Below are 21,236 nucleotides of genomic sequence, written 5' to 3' on the forward strand. Positions count from 1 at the left end.
CAGCGGCCACCTTTATTTCAGAGGTGCGGCGACGACCCTGTCCAATCACGTGACCGAGGTAGACAACCTCAGCCTGTGCTAATTGGCACTTGGGAGCCTTGACTGTCAAGCCCGCTTCGCGCAGGCGGGTTAGCACTGCCCGCAAGTGTGCCATACGCTCAGACCAGGATGCGGAGCATATCGCTACGTCGTCTAAATACGGTAAAGCGAATTCTTCCTGTCCCCGCAACACTTTGTCCATGAGGCTTTAAAAGCAGTATGGCGCGTTCTTCAAACCAAAACTCAAAACTTTAGGACGGAATGTTCCCATTGGTGAAATGAACGCCGCATACCTACTCGTCTCTTCTGTAAGTGGAACCTGCCAATAACCCCTGACAAGATCTAGGGTGGAAATAAACTGAGCGCTACTAATTTTCTCAAGGCGCTCCTCGATGTTAGGGATCGGATAAATTTGATCCTTAGTGATGGAATTAAGCCTGCGGTAGTCGACGCAAGGACGAGGTTCCTTGCCCGGCACCTCAACTTAAATCAAAGGGGAGGTATAATCACTCTCACCCGCCTCAATAACACCGAGCTGTAGCATTTTCTTTACCTCAGCCTCCATAATATCGCGCTGGCGGGGTGACACCCGGTACGCCTTGGATCGTACTGGCTCTGGGGAGGTAAGTTCTATATCATGAGTAAGGACGGAAGTCCTACCAGGCCTCTCAGAGAACTGACCTTGAAACTCTTGTAAGAGTTGGTGTAGTTCGGTTTTCTGCTCAGGCGACAGCGGTTCTTTAATGATTAAGTCACTAATGTCCTGATCAGTGTCTTCCCTGTTCGTCACTGAGCTTAGTCCCGGAAGCTCGACGGGAAGCTCTTCTAACTTTCCCGTGTCGGGCTTTTCCTCTCCAGTACCTGGTGCCTTCAACACTACAGGCTCAATTTTATCCAGTTCTGACGTGCTCGGAATATCAGCTTGCTGCGCCTCCGACCCTTTTTCATTGTTCGACAACGTCAGCCCCGCAACTACCGCCTTTGCAGCGAGCTCCCGAACTCTCGATCTGGTTAAGGCCTGAACGCTAGCCTCACCAAACAAAAGCCCCTTCTCGCGCAGGAGGTGATCGGACCTGTTCGAAAATAGGTACGGGTACTGGGGGGGCAGCATAGATGACACTACGGCCTCCGTCTCAAGTGCTCCGAAAGGTCCTTCAATAGGCACTTTTGCTACGGGCAGACACACGCTATGAGCTTCCACGGCTTGCTTGATCCATGCGCACTCGCCCGTGAACATATCGGGTTCTACGTAAGATGGGTGAACTACATCCATTGCAGCTGCGGAATCACGAAGCACTCGGCACTCTTTCCCGTTCACGAGGAAGTCTCGCATGTAAGGCTCGAGAAGCTTCATGTTCTCGTCAGTGCTACATAATGACAAACACACGACTTTTCTTTTTGTTTCTGGACACTGCGCCGAAAAATGACCCGGCTTCTGGCACGTATAACACACGCGCGCTTGCCTCGTCTCGAACCGCTTTCTGCGTTCGGCTTCCGCTGCCGCCGTCTCCTTACGTTTGGTAGGACTGCTTTCACTCGCATCCGCACTACGTGTGTCCCCCCTTGCTCTCATGGGTGTGAACTTCGGCCTCTCAGACTTGGAGCCAAATTCACCCTTTTGACCGTCCTTAGCTCCGCGAGCCCGACGCGTCACAAACTCCTCGGCTAGCTCGGCGGCTTTAGCCACTGTACTAACGTCTGGCCTATCCAAGACCCAGTGCCGCACGTTCTCAGGTAACCGACTATAAAACTGTTCTAGCCCGAAACACTGCAAAATTTTCTCGTGGTCACCATACGCTTTCTCTTCTTTGAGCCACTCCTGCATGTTTGACATAAGCCTGTAGGCAAACTCTGTATATGACTCACTTCTGCCTTTTTCATTTTCCCGAAACATCCGACGGAACGCCTCCGCTGACAGCCTGTACTTTTTTAGCAGACTCGATTTCACTTGGTCGAAATCCTCTGCCTCCTCTCTCTTCAAGCGAGCGACTACGTCGGCCGCCTCGCCGGGTAACAAAGTGAGCAAGCGCTGTGGCCACGTTTCCCGAGAGAACCCCTGCTTCTCGCACGTTCGCTCAAAGTTAACCAGAAACAAACCAATGTCCTCTCCAAGCTTAAACGGCCGCATCAGGTCAGTCATTTTGAACGATACCCGCTCTCCTGCACCGTGTGCCTGACTTCCATTACGAGCGCGTTCCATCTCTACCTCGAGACGCTTCATTTCCAAAGCGTGTTGACGGTCGCGCTCTTTCTCTTCTTGCTCTTTACGTTCGCGCTCCTCTTTTTGCTCTTTACGTTCGCGCTCGTCTTTCTGCTCCCTCTCCTCAATGGTCTCAAGGCATCCCACCGCTGCCACCAGTTGTTTCAAATGGGTTCCAAGCCCCAAGCGTAGCGTTGGCCTGGCGGCCTGGGGCACAGCTGGAAACATCCGAAGGTCCCGGCAAAGGATGAGTCGACTGGCAACAGAACAACTTGTTTATTCTGGCATCGCAAAAGAGCAGCCGGTCAGGGCGACCACGTTACTCGAAGGAAGAAATCGGAGTCTCTCTTTGGCGTCCGGGGCAGCGGCTTTTATACCCTCGGAGTCGAGGGCAAGAAGGAACGGCTTGGGATGAGTCGTACGAGACGGCGACGCACGGACATGCTGAGACGTGAAGTGACGCGTCCGCCGGGCCGGCGCCGGTCAGACCTCCTCGCCTCCCAGTTGGGGAGCTCCTCTCCCCGGCTGCCGCGCTTTGACAAGCGTGGGCACTAACATGCACACACACACACACACGACGACACGTGGCATTGAAACCTGCCTTGACGCGCTTGGCGGGAGGCGTTACGGCAGCTCTGAACGGGCCCAAAATGACTGCCACTTTGAACGAAGCCCCGGCGTCCGTTGCATCCGCGCCGGCTATACCGCGCTTCGTAGGCGAAACGTAACACTGTCGTTGCCTCGATTTACATGACACGCTGCCTTTAGATTCCTGTGATTTTTGTGCACGCAGTTACTGCTACTTAGCGTTGCCTGCATATACATCACATGCTGCCTTTTGCTTCCTGTGTTTTTTTTGTGCTCGCAGTTGCTGCTACTTAGCACTGCCTGCATATACATGACATGCTGCCTTTTGCTTCGTGAGATTTTTTGTGCAATCATTTAGTGCTACCTAGCGTTTCCTGCATTTACATGACATGCTGCCTTTTGCTTCCTATGTTGTTTTTTGTGCACGCAGTTAGTGGTACCTAGCGTTGCCTGCATTTAAATGACATGCTTACTTTTGCTTCTTGTGTTTTTTGTCATGAAGTTAGTGCTACTTATCATTGCTTGCATATACATCACATACTGCCTTTTGCTTACTTTTTTTTGTGCATGCGGTTAGTGCTACTTATTGTTGCCAGCCTATACATGGCAAGCTGCCTTTTGCTTCGTGTGTTTTTTGTGCACATAGTGCTACCTAGCGTTGCCTGCATTTAGACGACATGCTGCCTTTTGCTTCGTGATTTTGTGCGCGCAGTTAGTGCTACCTAGCGTTGCCTGCATATACATGACATGCTGCCTTATGCTTCCTGTGTTTTTTTTTGCACGCAGTAAGTGCTACCTAGCGTTGCCTGCATTTACACGGCATGCTGCCTTTTGCTTCCTGTGTTTTTTTGTGCATGCAGTTAGTGATACCTGTCGTTGCCAGGATTTACATGACACGCTGCCTTTAGATTCCTGTGATTTTTGTGCACGCAGTTAGTTCTACTAAGTGTTGCCTGCATATACATCACATGCTGCCTTTTGCTTCGTGAGTTTTTTTTTTTTTTGCGCAATCATTTAGTGCTACCTAGCCTTTCCGGCATTTACATGACATGCTGTCTTTTGCTTCCTGTGTTTTTTTTGTGCACGCAGTTAGTTGTACCTAGCGTTGCCTGCATTTAGATGGCATGCTTACTTTTGCTTCTTGTGTTTTTTTGTCATGCAGCTAGCGCTACTTATCGTTGCCAGCATATGCAAGGCATGCTGCCTTTTGCTTTCTGTGTTTTTTGTGCATGCAGTTAGTGCTACCTAGCGTTGCCAGCATATACATTGCATGCTGCCTTTTGCTTCCTGTGTTTTTTGTGCATGCAGTTAGAACTATCTAGCATTGCCTGAATTTAATTGACATGCCGCCTTTTGCTTCCTTTGTTTTTTTTGTGCACGTAGTTAGAGCTACCTAGCGTTTCCTGCATATACATCACATGCTGCCTTTTGCTTCGTGTGTTTTTTAGTGCACGCAGTTAGTGGTACCTAGCGTTGCCTGCATTTATATGACAAGCCTACTTTTGCTTCTCTTGTTTTTTTGTCATGCAGTTAGCGCTATTTATCGTTGCCTGCATATACATGACATGCTGCCTTTTGCTTCCTGAGCTTTTTTTGTGCACGCAGTTAGTCCTACTTAGCGTTGCCTGCATATACATGACATGCTGCGTATTGTTTCCTGTGTTTTTTTTTGTGCACATAGTGCTACCTAGCTTTGCCTGCATTTAGACGACATGCTGCCTTTTGCTGCCTGTTTTTTGTGCACGCAGTTAGTGCTACCTAGCCTTGCCTGCATAAACATGACATGCTGCCTTTTGCTTCCTGTGTTTTTAGTGCACGCAGTTAGTGCTACCTAGCGTTGCCTGCATTTACATGGCATGCTGTCTTTTGCTTCCTGTGTTTTTTGTACATGCAGTTAGTGCTACCTGTTGTTGCAAATGGGTTGCAAGCCCCAAGGGTAGCGTTGGCCTGGCGGCCTGGGGCACAGCTGGAAACATCCGAAGGTCCCGGCAAAGGATGAGTCGACTGGCAACAGAACAACTTGTTTATTCTGGCATCGCAAAAGAGCAGCCGGTCAGGGCGACCACGTTACTCGAAGGAAGAAATCGGAGTCTCTCTTTGGCGTCCGGGGCAGCGGCTTTTATACCCTCGGAGTCGAGGGCAAGAAGGAACGGCTTGGGATGAGTCGCTCGAGACGGCGACGCACGGACATGTTGAGAAGTGAAGTGACGCGTCCGCCGGGCCGGCGCTGGTCTGACCTTCTCGCCTCCCTGTTGGGGAGCTCCTCTCCCCGGCTGCCGCGCTTTGACAAGCGTGGGCACTAACATGCACACACACACACACGCACACACGACGACACATGGCATTGAAACCTGCCTGGACGCGCTTGGCGGGAGGCGTTACGGCAGCACTGAACGGGCCCAAAATGACCGCCACTTTGAACGAAGCCCCGGCGTCCGTTGCATCCGCGCCGGCTATACCGCGCGTCGTAGCCGAAACGTAACAGACCGCCCCGCCGGGAGAAGGAGATCCCTATGGTCAGGGGACTGCATCCGCTGTCCAGAGGGATGTCGCTCGATGATGCTCGTAATCGAAATCGGTCGTCCCTCGGCGTTGCATGAGCGCAGCGCACAGAGAAGGCCTCGTTCTCAGGTTCAGGTTCACACAGGGCACTGCAAAGTGAGTTCGTGAGAGTTGCCATATTTGTGCTCGTTCCCAGCAAGCGTTAGAACTACGCCGAAACGCAACCGCTCAGTCAGCAAGCACGAGACAACCCTCACTAAGCTCTGCCAGGCTCTTTCCCCTTTTATACTACTGCCTAGTTCCTTACAGTAGTCAAGCAGCACTCAGAACGCGTCCACAAATTGGAAAATTGCACTAGAAAGCACATAATCACTTTGAAACAATAAACAAAAGCAATATGTTAAAAATCCTGCCTCAGGATGAAAACATCAGTAACAAACAACTTTGAGGCGGATTCCTACGTTAGGGGCTTCGACTTAAGCCATCGGCGTTACCGTTGAGACTCCCCTTTTTGTAACGCACCTCAAAGGAATATTGTTGCAAAGCGAGGCTCCAGCGCAGGAGGCGGCCATTTTTGGGAGAGATGGTCTGCAGCCATTGGAGAGGGCAGTGATCCGTCTCAATGATAAACCTCGAGCCGGCTAGGTAGCATGACAATTTCTGAACGGCCCACACGAGACACGCACACTCTTTCTCGATGGCGCTGTACGCCTGCTCACGACAGGTTAGCTTACGACTAGCATAAAGGACGGGGTGTTCCACTTCTCCATTTTCCCGTTGGCACAGCACAACGCCCATGCCTCGCTCACTAGCATCGCACTGAACAACGAACCCTTTTGTGTAGACTGGCGATCGTAGCACAGGCTGGCTTGTTAGGGCGCTCTTTAGGGCGCTAAAAGCTCTTTCCTTTCTCTCGCTCCAGACGACTGTTTGGGGCTCTGTTTTTCTTAGAGCATCCGTCAGGGGAGCCGTGATATCGGAGTACCTGGGGATGTACCTCTGATAGTAGCCGGCGACACCTAAGAACGACCGAATATCGGTCTTCGTGCGCGGTTGCGGGAAGTCTCGCACAGCGGCCACCTTTATTTCAGAGGGGCGGCGACGACCCTGTCCAATCACGTGACCGAGGTAGACAACCTCAGCCTGTGCTAATTGGCACTTGGGAGCCTTGACTGTCAAGCCCGCTTCGCGCAGGCGGGTTAGCACTGCCCGCAAGTGTGCCATATGCTCAGACCAGGATGCGGAGAATATCGCTACGTCGTCTAAATACGGTAAAGCGTATTCTTCCTGTCCCCGCTACAATTTGTCCATGAGGCTTGAAAAGCAGTATGGCGCGTTCTTCAAACCAAAACTCAAAATTTTAGGACGGAATGTTCCCATTGGTGAAATGAACGCCGCATACCTACTCGCCTCTTCTGTAAGTGGAACCTGCCAATAACCCCTGACAAGATCTAGGGTGGAAATAAACTGAGCGCTACTAACTTTCTCAAGGCGCTCCTCGATGTTAGGGATCGGATAAATTTGATCCTTAGTGATGGAATTAAGCCTGCGGTAGTCGACGCAAGGACGAGGTTCCTTGCCCGGCACCTCAACTTAAATCAAAGGGGAGGTATAATCACTCTCAACCGCCTCAATAACACCGAGCTGTAGCATTTTCTTTACCTCAGCCTCCATAATATCGCGCTGGAGGGTGACACCCGGTACGCCTTGGATCGTACTGGCTCTGGGGAGGTAAGTTCTATATCATGAGTAAGGACGGAAGTCCTACCAGGCCTCTCAGAGAACTGACCTTGAAACTCTTGTAAGAGTTGGTGTAGTTCGGTTTTCTGCTCAGGCGACAGCGGTTCTTTAATGATTAAGTCACTAATGACCTGATCAGTGTCTTCCCTGTTCGTCACTGAGCTTAGTCCCGGAAGCTCGACCGGAAGCTCTTCTAACTTTCCCGTGTCGGGCTTTTCCTCTCCAGTACCTGGTGCCTTCAACGCTACAGGCTCAATTTTATCCAGTTCTGACGTGCTCGGAATATCAGCTTGCTGCGCCTCCGACCCTTTTTCATTGATCGACAACGTCGGCCCCGCAACTACCGCCTTTGCAGCGAGCTCCCGAACTCTCGATCTGGTTAATGCCTGAACGCTAGCCTCACCAAACAAAAGCCCCTTCTCGCGCAGGAGGTGATCGGACCTGTTCGAAAATAGGTACGGGTACTGGGGGGGCAGCATAGATGACACTACGGCCTCCGTCTCAAGTGCTCCGAAAGGTCCTTCAATAAGCACTTTTGCTACGGGCAGACACACGCTATGAGCTTCCACGGCTAGCTTGATCCATGCGCACTCGCCCGTGAACATATCGGGTTCTACGTAAGATGGGTGAACTACATCCATTGCAGCTGCGGAATCACGAAGCACTCGGCACTCTTTCCCGTTCACGAGGAAGTCTCGCATGAAAGGCTCGAGAAGCTTCATGTTCTCGTCAGTGCTACATAATGACAAACACAGGACTTTTCTTTTTCGTTCTGGACACTGCGCCGAAAAGTGACCCGGCTTCTGGCACGTATAACACACGCGCGCTTGCCTCGTCTCGAACCGCTTTCTGCGTTCGGCTTTGGCTGCCGCCGTCTCGTTACGTTTGGTAGGACTGCTTTCACTCGCATCCGCACTACGTGTGTCCCCCCTTGCTCTCATGGGTGTGAACTTCGGCCTCTCAGACTTGGAGCCAAATTCACCCTTTTGACCGTCCTTAGCTCCGCGAGCCCGACGCGTCACAAACTCCTCGGCTAGCTCGGCGGCTTTAGCCACTGTACTAACGTCTGGCCTATCCAAGAACCAGTACCGCACGTTCTCAGGTAACCGACTATAAAACTGTTCTAGCCCGAAAGACTGCAAAATTTTCTCGTGGTCACCAAACGCTTTCTCTTCTTTGAGCCACTCCTGCATGTTTGACATAAGCTTGTAGGCAAACTCTGTATATGACTCACTTCTGCCTTTTTCATTTTCCCGAAACTTCCGACGGAACGCCTCCGCTGACAGCCTGTACTTTTTTAGCAGACTCGATTTCACTTGGTCGAAATCCTCTGCCTCCTCTCTCTTCAAGCGAGCGACTACGTCGGCCGCCTCGCCGGGTAACAAAGTGAGCAAGCGCTGTGGCCACGTTTCCCGAGAGAACCCCTGCTTCTCGCACGTTCGCTCAAAGTTAACCAGGAACAAACCAATGTCCTCTCCAAGCTTAAACGGCCGCATCAGGTCAGTCATTTTGAACGATACCCGCTCTCCTGCACCGTGTGCCTGACTTCCATTACGAGCGCGTTCCATCTCTACCTCGAGACGCTTCATTTCCAAAGCGTGTTGACGGTCGCGCTCTTTCTCTTCTTGCTCTTTACGTTCGCGCTCCTCTTTTTGCTATTTACGTTCGCGCTCGTCTTTCTGCTCCCTCTCCTCAATGGTCTCAAGGCATCCTACCGCTGCCACCAGTTGTTTCAAATGGGTTCCAAGCCCCAAGCGTAGCATTGGCCTGGCGGCCTGGGGCACAGCTGGAAACATCCGAAGGTCCCGTCAAAGGATGAGTCGACTGGCAACAGAACAACTTGTATATTCTGGCATCGCAAAAGAGCAGCCGGTCAGGGCGACCACGTTACTCGAAGGAAGAAATCGGAGTCTCTCTTTGGCGTCCGGGGCACCGGCTTTTATACCCTCGGAGCCGAGGGCAAGAAGGAACGGCTTGGGATGAGTCGCACGAGACGGCGACGCACGGACATGCTGAGACGTGAAGTGACGCGTCCGCCGGGCCGGCGCCGGTCAGACCTCCTCGCCTCCCAGTTGGGGAGCTCCTCTCCCCGGCTGCCGCGCTTTGACAAGCGTGGGCACTAACATGCACACACACACACACGCACACACGACGACACGTGGCATTGAAATCTGCCTGGACGCGCTTGGCGGGAGGCGTTACGGCAGCACTGAACGGGCCCAAAATGACCGCCACTTTGAACGAAGCCCCGGCGTCCGTTGCATCCGCGCCGGCTATACCGCGCGTCGTAGGCGAAACGTAGCACTGTCGTTGCCTCGATTTACATGACACGCTGCCTTTAGATTCCTGTGATTTTTGTGCACGCAGTTACTGCTACTTAGCGTTGCCTGCATATACATCACATGCTGCCTTTTGCTTCCTGTGTTTTTTTGTGCACGCAGTTGCTGCTACTTAGCACTGCCTGCATATACATGACATGCTGCCTTTTGCTTCGTGAGATTTTTTGTGCAATCATTTAGTGCTACCTAGCGTTTCCTGCATTTACATGACATGCTGCCTTTTGCTTCCTATGTTGTTTTTTGTGCACGCAGTTAGTGGTACCTAGCGTTGCCTGCATTTAAATGACATGCTTACTTTTGCTTCTTGTGTTTTTTGTTGTGAAGTTAGTGCTACTTATCATTGCCTGCATATACAACACATGCTGCCTTTTGCTTCCTGTTTTTTTTGTGCATGCAGTTAGTGCTACTTATTGTTGCCAGCCTATACATGGCAAGCTGCCTTTTGCTTCCTGTGTTTTTTGTGCACATAGTGCTACCTAGCGTTGCCTGCATTTAGACGACATGCTGCCTTTTGCTTCGTGATTTTTGTGCGCGCAGTTAGTGCTACCTAGCGTTGCCTGCATATACATGACATGCTGCCTTATGCTTCCTGTGTTTTTTTTGCACGCAGTAAGTGCTACCTAGCGTTGCCTGAATTTACACGGCATGCTGCCTTTTCCTTCCTGTGTTTTTTTGTGCATGCAGTTAGTGCCACCTGTCGTTGCCAGGATTTACATGACACGCTGCCTTCAGATTCCTGTGATTTTTGTGCACGCAGTTAGTTCTACTAAGTGTTGCCTGCATATACATCACATGCTGCCTTTTGCTTCGTGAGTTTTTTTTTGCGCAATCATTTAGTGCTACCTAGCGTTTCCGGCATTTACATGACATGCTGTCTTTTGCTTCCTGTGTTTTTTTTTGTGCACGCAGTTAGTTGTACCTAGCGTTTCCTGCATTTAGAGGGCATGCTTACTTTTGCTTCTTGTGTTTTTTTGTCATGTAGTTAGCGCTATTTATCGTTGCCAGCATATGCAAGGCATGCTGCCTTTTGCTTTTAGTGTTTTTTGTTCATGCAGTTAGTGCTACCTAGCGTTGCCAGCATATACATGGGATGCTGCCTTTTGCTTCCTGTGTTTTTTGTGCATGCAGTTAGAACTATCTAGCATTGCCTGAATTTAATTGACATGCCGCCTTTTGCTTCCTTTGTTTTTTTTTGTGCACGTAGTTAGAGCTACCTAGCGTTTCCTGCATATACATCACATGCTGCCTTTAGCTTCGTGAGTTTTTTGTGCAATCATTTAGTGCTACCTAGCGTTTCCTGCATTTACATGACATGCTGCCTTTTGCTTCCTGTGTTTTTTTTGTGCACGCAGTTAGTGGTACCTAGCGTTGCCTGCATTTATAAGACTAGCCTACTTTTCCTTCTCTTGTTTTTTGTCATGCAGTTCGCGCTATTTATCGTTGCCTGCATACACATGACATGCTACCTTTTGCTTCCTGAGCTTTTTTTGTGCACGCAGTTAGTCCTACTTAGCGTTGCCTGCATATACATGACATGCTGCGTTTTGTTTCCTGTGTTTTTTTTTGTGCACATAGTGCTACCTATCTTTGCCTGCATTTAGACGACATGCTGCCTTTTGCTGCCTGTTTTTCGTGCACGCTGTTAGTGCTACCTAGCCTTGCCTGCATAAACATGACATGCTGCCTTTTGCTTCCTGTGTTTTTAGTGCACGCAGTTAGTGCTACCTAGCGTTGCCTGCATTTACATGGCATGCTGTCTTTTGCTTCCTGTGTTTTTGTACATGCAGTTAGTGCTACCTGTTGTTGCAAATGGGTTGCAAGCCCCAAGGGTAGCGTTGGCCTGGCGGCCTGGGGCACAGCTGGAAACATCCGAAGGTACCGGCAAAGGATGAGTCGACTGGCAACAGAACAACTTGTTTATTCTGGCATCGCAAAAGAGCAGCCGGTCAGGGCGACCACGTTACTCGAAGGAAGAAATCGGAGTCTCTCTTTGGCGTCCGGGGCAGCGGCTTTTATACCCTCGGAGTCGAGGGCAAGAAGGAACGGCTTGGGATGAGTCGCTCGAGACGGCGACGCACGGACATGTTGAGACGTGAAGTGACGCGTCCGCCGGGCCGGCGCCGGTCTGACCTCCTCGCCTCCCAGTTGGGGAGCTCCTCTCCCCGGCTGCCGCGCTTTGACAAGCGTGGTCACTAACATGCACACACACACACACACACGCACACACGACGACACGTGGCATTGAAACCTGCCTGGACGCACTTGGCGGGAGGCGTTACGGCAGCACTGAACGGGCCCAAAATGACCGCCACTTTGAACGAAGCCCCGGCGTCCGTTGCATCCGCGCCGGCTATACCGCGCGTCGTAGCCGAAACGTAACAGACCGCCCCGCCGGGAGAAGGAGATCCTTATGGTCAGGGGACTGCATCCGCTGTCCAGAGGGATGTCGCTCGATGATGCTCGTAATCGAAATCGGTCGTCCCTCGGCGTTGCATGAGCGCAGCGCACAGAGAAGGCCTCGTTCTCAGGTTCAGGTTCACACAGGGCACTGCAAAGTGAGTTTGTGAGAGTTGCCATATTTGTGCTCGTTCCCAGCAAGCGTTTGAACTACGCCGAAACGCAACCGCTCAGTCAGCAAGCACGAGACAACCCTCACTAAGCTCTGCCAGGCTCTTTCCCCTTTTATACTACTGCCTAGTTCCTTACAGTAGTCAAGCAGCACTCAGAACGCGTCCACAAATTGGAAAATTGCACTAGAAAGCACATAATCACTTTGAAACACTAAACAAAAGCAATATGTTAAAAATCCTGCCTCAGGAAGAAAACATCAGTAACAAACAACTTTGAGGCGGATTCCTACGTTAAGGGCTTCGACTTAAGCCATCGGCGTTACCGTTGAGACTCCCCTTTTTGTAACGCACCTCAAAGGAATATTGTTGCAAAGCGAGGCTCCAGCGCAGGAGGCGGCCATTTTTGGGAGAGATGGTCTGAAGCCATTGGAGAGGGCAGTGATCCGTCTCAATGATAATCCTCGAGCCGGCTAGGTAGCATGACAATTTCTGAACGGCCCACACGAGACACGCACACTCTTTCTCGGTGGCGCTGTACGCCTGCTCACGACAGGTCAGCTTACGACTAGCATAAAGGACGGGGTGTTCCACTTCTCCATTTTCCCGTTGGCACAGCACAACGCCCATGCCTCGCTCACTAGCATCGCACTGAACAACGAACCCTTTTGTGTAGACTGGCGATCGTAGCACAGGCTGGCTTGTTAGGGCGCTCTTTAGGGCGCTAAAAGCTCTTTCCTTTCTCTCGCTCCAGACGACTGTTTGGGGCTCTGTTTTTCTTAGAGCATCCGTCAGGGGAGCCGCGATATCGGAGTACCTGGGGATGTACCTCTGATAGTAGCCGGCGACACCTAAGAACGACCGAATATCGGTCTTCGTGCTCGGTTGCGGGAAGTCTCGCACAGCGGCCACCTTTATTTCAGAGGGGCGGCGACGACCCTGTCCAATCACGTGACCGAGGTAGACAACCTCAGCCTGTGCTAATTGGCACTTGGGAGCCTTGACTGTCAAGCCCGCTTCGCGCAGGCGGGTTAGCACTGCCCGCAAGTGTGCCATATGCTCAGACCAGGATGCGGAGAATATCGCTACGTCATCTAAATACGGTAAAGCGAATTCTTCCTGTCCCCGCAACACTTTGTCCATGAGGCTTGAAAAGCAGTATGGCGCGTTCTTCAAACCAAAACTCAAAACTTTAGGACGGAATGTTCCCATTGGTGAAATGAACGCCGCATACCTACTCGCCTCTTCTGTAAGTGGAACCTGCCAATAACCCCTGACAAGATCTAGGGTGGAAATAAACTGAGCGCTACTAACTTTCTCAAGGCGCTCCTCGATGTTAGGGATCGGATAAATTTGATCCTTAGTGATGGAATTAAGCCTGCGGTAGTCGACGCAAGGACGAGGTTCCTTGCCCGGCACCTCAACTTAAATCAAAGGGGAGGTATAATCACTCTCAACCGCCTCAATAACACCGAGCTGTAGCATTTTCTTTACCTCAGCCTCCATAATATCGCGCTGGAGGGTGACACCCGGTACGCCTTGGATCGTACTGGCTCTGGGGAGGTAAGTTCTATATCATGAGTAAGGACGGAAGTCCTACCAGGCCTCTCAGAGAACTGACCTTGAAACTCTTGTAAGAGTTGGTGTAGTTCGGTTTTCTGCTCAGGCGACAGCGGTTCTTTAATGATTAAGTCACTAATGACCTGATCAGTGTCTTCCCTGTTCGTCACTGAGCTTAGTCCCGGAAGCTCGACCGGAAGCTCTTCTAACTTTCCCGTGTCGGGCTTTTCCTCTCCAGTACCTGGTGCCTTCAACGCTACAGGCTCAATTTTATCCAGTTCTGACGTGCTCGGAATATCAGCTTGCTGCGCCTCCGACCCTTTTTCATTGATCGACAACGTCGGCCCCGCAACTACCGCCTTTGCAGCGAGCTCCCGAACTCTCGATCTGGTTAATGCCTGAACGCTAGCCTCACCAAACAAAAGCCCCTTCTCGCGCAGGAGGTGATCGGACCTGTTCGAAAATAGGTACGGGTACTGGGGGGGCAGCATAGATGACACTACGGCCTCCGTCTCAAGTGCTCCGAAAGGTCCTTCAATAAGCACTTTTGCTACGGGCAGACACACGCTATGAGCTTCCACGGCTAGCTTGATCCATGCGCACTCGCCCGTGAACATATCGGGTTCTACGTAAGATGGGTGAACTACATCCATTGCAGCTGCGGAATCACGAAGCACTCGGCACTCTTTCCCGTTCACGAGGAAGTCTCGCATGAAAGGCTCGAGAAGCTTCATGTTCTCGTCAGTGCTACATAATGACAAACACAGGACTTTTCTTTTTGGTTCTGGACACTGCGCCGAAAAGTGACCCGGCTTCTGGCACGTATAACACACGCGCGCTTGCCTCGTCTCGAACCGCTTTCTGCGTTCGGCTTTGGCTGCCGCCGTCTCGTTACGTTTGGTAGGACTGCTTTCACTCGCATCCGCACTACGTGTGTCCCCCCTTGCTCTCATGGGTGTGAACTTCGGCCTCTCAGACTTGGAGCCAAATTCACCCTTTTGACCGTCCTTAGCTCCGCGAGCCCGACGCGTCACAAACTCCTCGGCTAGCTCGGCGGCTTTAGCCACTGTACTAACGTCTGGCCTATCCAAGAACCAGTACCGCACGTTCTCAGGTAACCGACTATAAAACTGTTCTAGCCCGAAACACTGCAAAATTTTCTCGTGGTCACCAAACGCTTTCTCTTCTTTGAGCCACTCCTGCATGTTTGACATAAGCTTGTAGGCAAACTCTGTATATGACTCACTTCTGCCTTTTTCATTTTCCCGAAACTTCCGACGGAACGCCTCCGCTGACAGCCTGTACTTTTTTAGCAGACTCGATTTCACTTGGTCGAAATCCTCTGCCTCCTCTCTCTTCAAGCGAGCGACTACGTCGGCCGCCTCGCCGGGTAACAAAGTGAGCAAGCGCTGTGGCCACGTTTCCCGAGAGAACCCCTGCTTCTCGCACGTTCGCTCAAAGTTAACCAGGAACAAACCAATGTCCTCTCCAAGCTTAAACGGCCGCATCAGGTCAGTCATTTTGAACGATACCCGCTCTCCTGCACCGTGTGCCTGACTTCCATTACGAGCGCGTTCCATCTCTACCTCGAGACGCTTCATTTCCAAAGCGTGTTGACGGTCGCGCTCTTTCTCTTCTTGCTCTTTACGTTCGCGCTCCTCTTTTTGCTATTTACGTTCGCGCTCGTCTTTCTGCTCCCTCTCCTCAATGGTCTCAAGGCATCCTACCGCTGCCACCAGTTGTTTCAAATGGGTTCCAAGCCCCAAGCGTAGCATTGGCCTGGCGGCCTGGGGCACAGCTGGAAACATCCGAAGGTCCCGTCAAAGGATGAGTCGACTGGCAACAGAACAACTTGTATATTCTGGCATCGCAAAAGAGCAGCCGGTCAGGGCGACCACGTTACTCGAAGGAAGAAATCGGAGTCTCTCTTTGGCGTCCAGGGCACCGGCTTTTATACCCTCGGAGCCGAGGGCAAGAAGGAACGGCTTGGGATGAGTCGCACGAGACGGCGACGCACGGACATGCTGAGACGTGAAGTGACGCGTCCGCCGGGCCGGCGCCTGTCAGACCTCCTCGCCTCCCAGTTGGGGAGCTCCTCTCCCCGGCTGCCGCGCTTTGACAAGCGTGGGCACTAACATGCACACACACACACACGCACACACGACGACACGTGGCATTGAAATCTGCCTGGACGCGCTTGGCGGGAGGCGTTACGGCAGCACTGAACGGGCCCAAAATGACCGCCACTTTGAACGAAGCCCCGGCGTCCGTTGCATCCGCGCCGGCTATACCGCGCGTCGTAGGCGAAACGTAGCACTGTCGTTGCCTCGATTTACATGACACGCTGCCTTTAGATTCCTGTGATTTTTGTGCACGCAGTTACTGCTACTTAGCGTTGCCTGCATATACATCACATGCTGCCTTTTGCTTCCTGTGTTTTTTTGTGCACGCAGTTGCTGCTACTTAGCACTGCCTGCATATACATGACATGCTGCCTTTTGCTTCGTGAGATTTTTTGTGCAATCATTTAGTGCTACCTAGCGTTTCCTGCATTTACATGACATGCTGCCTTTTGCTTCCTATGTTGTTTTTTGTGCACGCAGTTAGTGGTACCTAGCGTTGCCTGCATTTAAATGACATGCTTACTTTTGCTTCTTGTGTTTTTTGTTGTGAAGTTAGTGCTACTTATCATTGCCTGCATATACAACACATGCTGCCTTTTGCTTCCTGTTTTTTTTGTGCATGCAGTTAGTGCTACTTATTGTTGCCAGCCTATACATGGCAAGCTGCCTTTTGCTTCCTGTGTTTTTTGTGCACATAGTGCTACCTAGCGTTGCCTGCATTTAGACGACATGCTGCCTTTTGCTTCGTGATTTTTGTGCGCGCAGTTAGTGCTACCTAGCGTTGCCTGCATATACATGACATGCTGCCTTATGCTTCCTGTGTTTTTTTTGCACGCAGTAAGTGCTACCTAGCGTTGCCTGAATTTACACGGCATGCTGCCTTTTCCTTCCTGTGTTTTTTTGTGCATGCAGTTAGTGCCACCTGTCGTTGCCAGGATTTACATGACACGCTGCCTTCAGATTCCTGTGATTTTTGTGCACGCAGTTAGTTCTACTAAGTGTTGCCTGCATATACATCACATGCTGCCTTTTGCTTCGTGAGTTTTTTTTTTGCGCAATCATTTAGTGCTACCTAGCGTTTCCGGCATTTACATGACATGCTGTCTTTTGCTTCCTGTGTTTTTTTTGTGCACGCAGTTAGTTGTACCTAGCGTTTCCTGCATTTAGAGGGCATGCTTACTTTTGCTTCTTGTGTTTTTTTGTCATGTAGTTAGCGCTATTTATCGTTGCCAGCATATGCAAGGCATGCTGCCTTTTGCTTTTAGTGTTTTTTGTTCATGCAGTTAGTGCTACCTAGCGTTGCCAGCATATACATGGGATGCTGCCTTTTGCTTCCTGTGTTTTTTGTGCATGCAGTTAGAACTATCTAGCATTGCCTGAATTTAATTGACATGCCGCCTTTTGCTTCCTTTGTTTTTTTTTGTGCACGTAGTTAGAGCTACCTAGCGTTTCCTGCATATACATCACATGCTGCCTTTAGCTTCGTGAGTTTTTTGTGCAATCATTTAGTGCTACCTAGCGTTTCCTGCATTTACATGACATGCTGCCTTTTGCTTCCTGTGTTTTTTTTTGTGCACGCAGTTAGTGGTACCTAGCGTTGCCTGCATTTATAAGACTAGCCTACTTTTCCTTCTCTTGTTTTTTGTCATGCAGTTCGCGCTATTTATCGTTGCCTGCATACACATGACATGCTACCTTTTGCTTCCTGAGCTTTTTTTGTGCACGCAGTTAGTCCTACTTAGCGTTGCCTGCATATACATGACATGCTGCGTTTTGTTTCCTGTGTTTTTTTTTGTGCACATAGTGCTACCTATCTTTGCCTGCATTTAGACGACATGCTGCCTTTTGCTGCCTGTTTTTCGTGCACGCTGTTAGTGCTACCTAGCCTTGCCTGCATAAACATGACATGCTGCCTTTTGCTTCCTGTGTTTTTAGTGCACGCAGTTAGTGCTACCTAGCGTTGCCTGCATTTACATGGCATGCTGTCTTTTGCTTCCTGTGTTTTTGTACATGCAGTTAGTGCTACCTGTTGTTGCAAATGGGTTGCAAGCCCCAAGGGTAGCGTTGGCCTGGCGGCCTGGGGCACAGCTGGAAACATCCGAAGGTACCGGCAAAGGATGAGTCGACTGGCAACAGAACAACTTGTTTATTCTGGCATCGCAAAAGAGCAGCCGGTCAGGGCGACCACGTTACTCGAAGGAAGAAATCGGAGTCTCTCTTTGGCGTCCGGGGCAGCGGCTTTTATACCCTCGGAGTCGAGGGCAAGAAGGAACGGCTTGGGATGAGTCGCTCGAGACGGCGACGCACGGACATGTTGAGACGTGAAGTGACGCGTCCGCCGGGCCGGCGCCGGTCTGACCTCCTCGCCTCCCAGTTGGGGAGCTCCTCTCCCCGGCTGCCGCGCTTTGACAAGCGTGGTCACTAACATGCACACACACACACACACGCACACACGACGACACGTGGCATTGAAACCTGCCTGGACGCACTTGGCGGGAGGCGTTACGGCAGCACTGAACGGGCCCAAAATGACCGCCACTTTGAACGAAGCCCCGGCGTCCGTTGCATCCGCGCCGGCTATACCGCGCGTCGTAGCCGAAACGTAACAGACCGCCCCGCCGGGAGAAGGAGATCCTTATGGTCAGGGGACTGCATCCGCTGTCCAGAGGGATGTCGCTCGATGATGCTCGTAATCGAAATCGGTCGTCCCTCGGCGTTGCATGAGCGCAGCGTACAGAGAAGGCCTCGTTCTCAGGTTCAGGTTCACACAGGGCACTGCAAAGTGAGTTTGTGAGAGTTGCCATATTTGTGCTCGTTCCCAGCAAGCGTTTGAACTACGCCGAAACGCAACCGCTCAGTCAGCAAGCACGAGACAACCCTCACTAAGCTCTGCCAGGCTCTTTCCCCTTTTATACTACTGCCTAGTTCCTTACAGTAGTCAAGCAGCACTCAGAACGCGTCCACAAATTGGAAAATTGCACTAGAAAGCACATAATCACTTTGAAACACTAAACAAAAGCAATATGTTAAAAATCCTGCCTCAGGAAGAAAACATCAGTAACAAACAACTTTGAGGCGGATTCCTACGTTAAGGGCTTCGACTTAAGCCATCGGCGTTACCGTTGAGACTCCCCTTTTTGTAACGCACCTCAAAGGAATATTGTTGCAAAGCGAGGCTCCAGCGCAGGAGGCGGCCATTTTTGGGAGAGATGGTCTGAAGCCATTGGAGAGGGCAGTGATCCGTCTCAATGATAATCCTCGAGCCGGCTAGGTAGCATGACAATTTCTGAACGGCCCACACGAGACACGCACACTCTTTCTCGGTGGCGCTGTACGCCTGCTCACGACAGGTCAGCTTACGACTAGCATAAAGGACGGGGTGTTCCACTTCTCCATTTTCCCGTGTGCACAGCACAACGCCCATGCCTCGCTCACTAGCATCGCACTGAACAACGAACCCTTTTGTGTAGTCTGCCGATCGTAGCACAGGCTGGCTTGTTAGGGCGCTCTTTAGGGCGCTAAAAGCTCTTTCCTTTGTCTCGCTCCAGACGACTGTTTGGGGCTCTGTTTTTCTTAGAGCATCCGTCAGGGGAGCCGCGATATCGGAGTACCTGGGGATGTACCTCTGATAGTAGCCGGCGACACCTAAGAACGACCGAATATCGGTCTTCGTGCGCAGTTGCGGGAAGTCTCGCACAGCGGCCACCTTTATTTCAGAGGGGCGGCGACGACCCTGTCCAATCACGTGACCGAGGTAGACAACCTCAGCCTGTGCTAATTGGCACTTGGGAGCCTTTACTGTCAAGCCCGCTTCGCGCAGGCGGGTTAGCACTGCCCGCAAGTGTGCCATATGCTCAGACCAGGATGCGGAGAATATCGCTACGTCATCTAAATACGGTAAAGCGAATTCTTCCTGTCCCCGCAACACTTTGTCCATGAGGCTTGAAAAGCAGTATGGCGCGTTCTTCAAACCAAAACTCAAAACTTTAGGACGGAATGTTCCCATTGGTGAAATGAACGCCGCATACCTACTCGCCTCTTCTGTAAGTGGAACCTGCCAATAACCCCTGACAAGATCTAGGGTGGAAATAAACTGAGCGCTACTAACTTTCTCAAGGCGCTCCTCGATGTCAGGGATCGGATAAATTTGATCCTTAGTGATGGAATTAAGCCTGCGGTAGTCGACGCAAGGACGAGGTTCCTTGCCCGGCACCTCAACTTAAATCAAAGGGGAGGTATAATCACTCTCACCCGCCTCAATAACACCGAGCTGTAGCATTTTCTTTACCTCAGCCTCCATAATATCGCGCTGGCGGGGTGACACCCGGTACGCCTTGGATCGTACTGGCTCTGTGGAGGTAAGTTCTATATCATGAGTAAGGACGGAAGTCCTACCAGGCCTCTCGGAGAACTGACCTTGAAACTCTTGTAAGAGTTGGTGTAGTTCGGTTTTCTGCTCAGGCGACAGCGGTTCTTTAATTATTAATTCACTAATGACCTGATCAGTGTCTTCCCTGTTCGTCACTGAGCTTAGTCCCGGAAGCTCGACCGGAAGCTCTTCTAACTTTCCCGTGTCGGGCTTTTCCTCTCCAGTACCTGGTGCCTTCAACGCTACAGGCTCAATTTTATCCAGTTCTGACGTGCTCGGAATATCAGCTTGCTGCGCCTCCGACCCTTTTTCATTGTTCGACAACGTCGGCCCCGCAACTACCGCCTTTGCAGCGAGCTCGCGAACTCTCGATCTGGTTAAGGCCTGAACGCTAGCCTCACCAAACAAAAGCCCCTTCTCGCGCAGGAGGTGATCGGACCTGTTCGAAAATAGGTACGGGTACTGGGGGGGGCAGCATAGATGACACTACGGCCTCCGTCTCAAGTGCTCCAAAAGGTCCTTCAATAAGCACTTTTGCTACGGGCAGACACACGCTATGAGCTTCCACGGCTTGCTTGATCCATGCGCACTCGCCCGTGAACATATCGGGTTCTACGTAAGAGGGGTGAACTACATCCATTGTAGCTGCGGAATCACGAAGCACTCGGCACTCTTTCCCGTTCACGAGGAAGTCTTGCATGTAAGGCTCGAGAAGCTTCATGTTCTCGTCAGTGCTACATAATGACAAACACACGACTTTTCTTTTTGTTTCTGGACACTGCGCCGAAAAGTGACCCGGCTTCTGGCACGTATAACACACGCGCGCTTGCCTCGTCTCGAACCGCTTTCTGCGTTCGGCTTCGGCTGCCGCCGTCTCCTTACGTTTGGTAGGTCTGCTTTCAGTCGCATCAGCACTACGTGTGTCCCCCCTTGCTCTCATGGGTGTGAAATTCGGCCTCTCAGACTTGGAGCCAAATTCACCCTTTTGACCGTCCTTAGCTCCGCGAGCCCGACGCGTCACAAACTCCTCGGCTAGCTCGGCGGCTTTAGCCACTGTACTAACGTCTGGCCTATCCAAGACCCAGTGCCGCACGATCTCAGGTAACCGACTATAAAACTGTTCTAGCCCGAAACACTGCAAAATTTTCTCGTGGTCACCAAACGCTTTCTCTTCTTTGAGCCACTCCTGCATGTTTGACATAAGCCTGT

Source organism: Amblyomma americanum, chromosome 1 (assembly GCF_052857255.1).
Source record: "Amblyomma americanum isolate KBUSLIRL-KWMA chromosome 1, ASM5285725v1, whole genome shotgun sequence".
Lineage (NCBI taxonomy): Eukaryota > Metazoa > Arthropoda > Arachnida > Ixodida > Ixodidae > Amblyomma > Amblyomma americanum.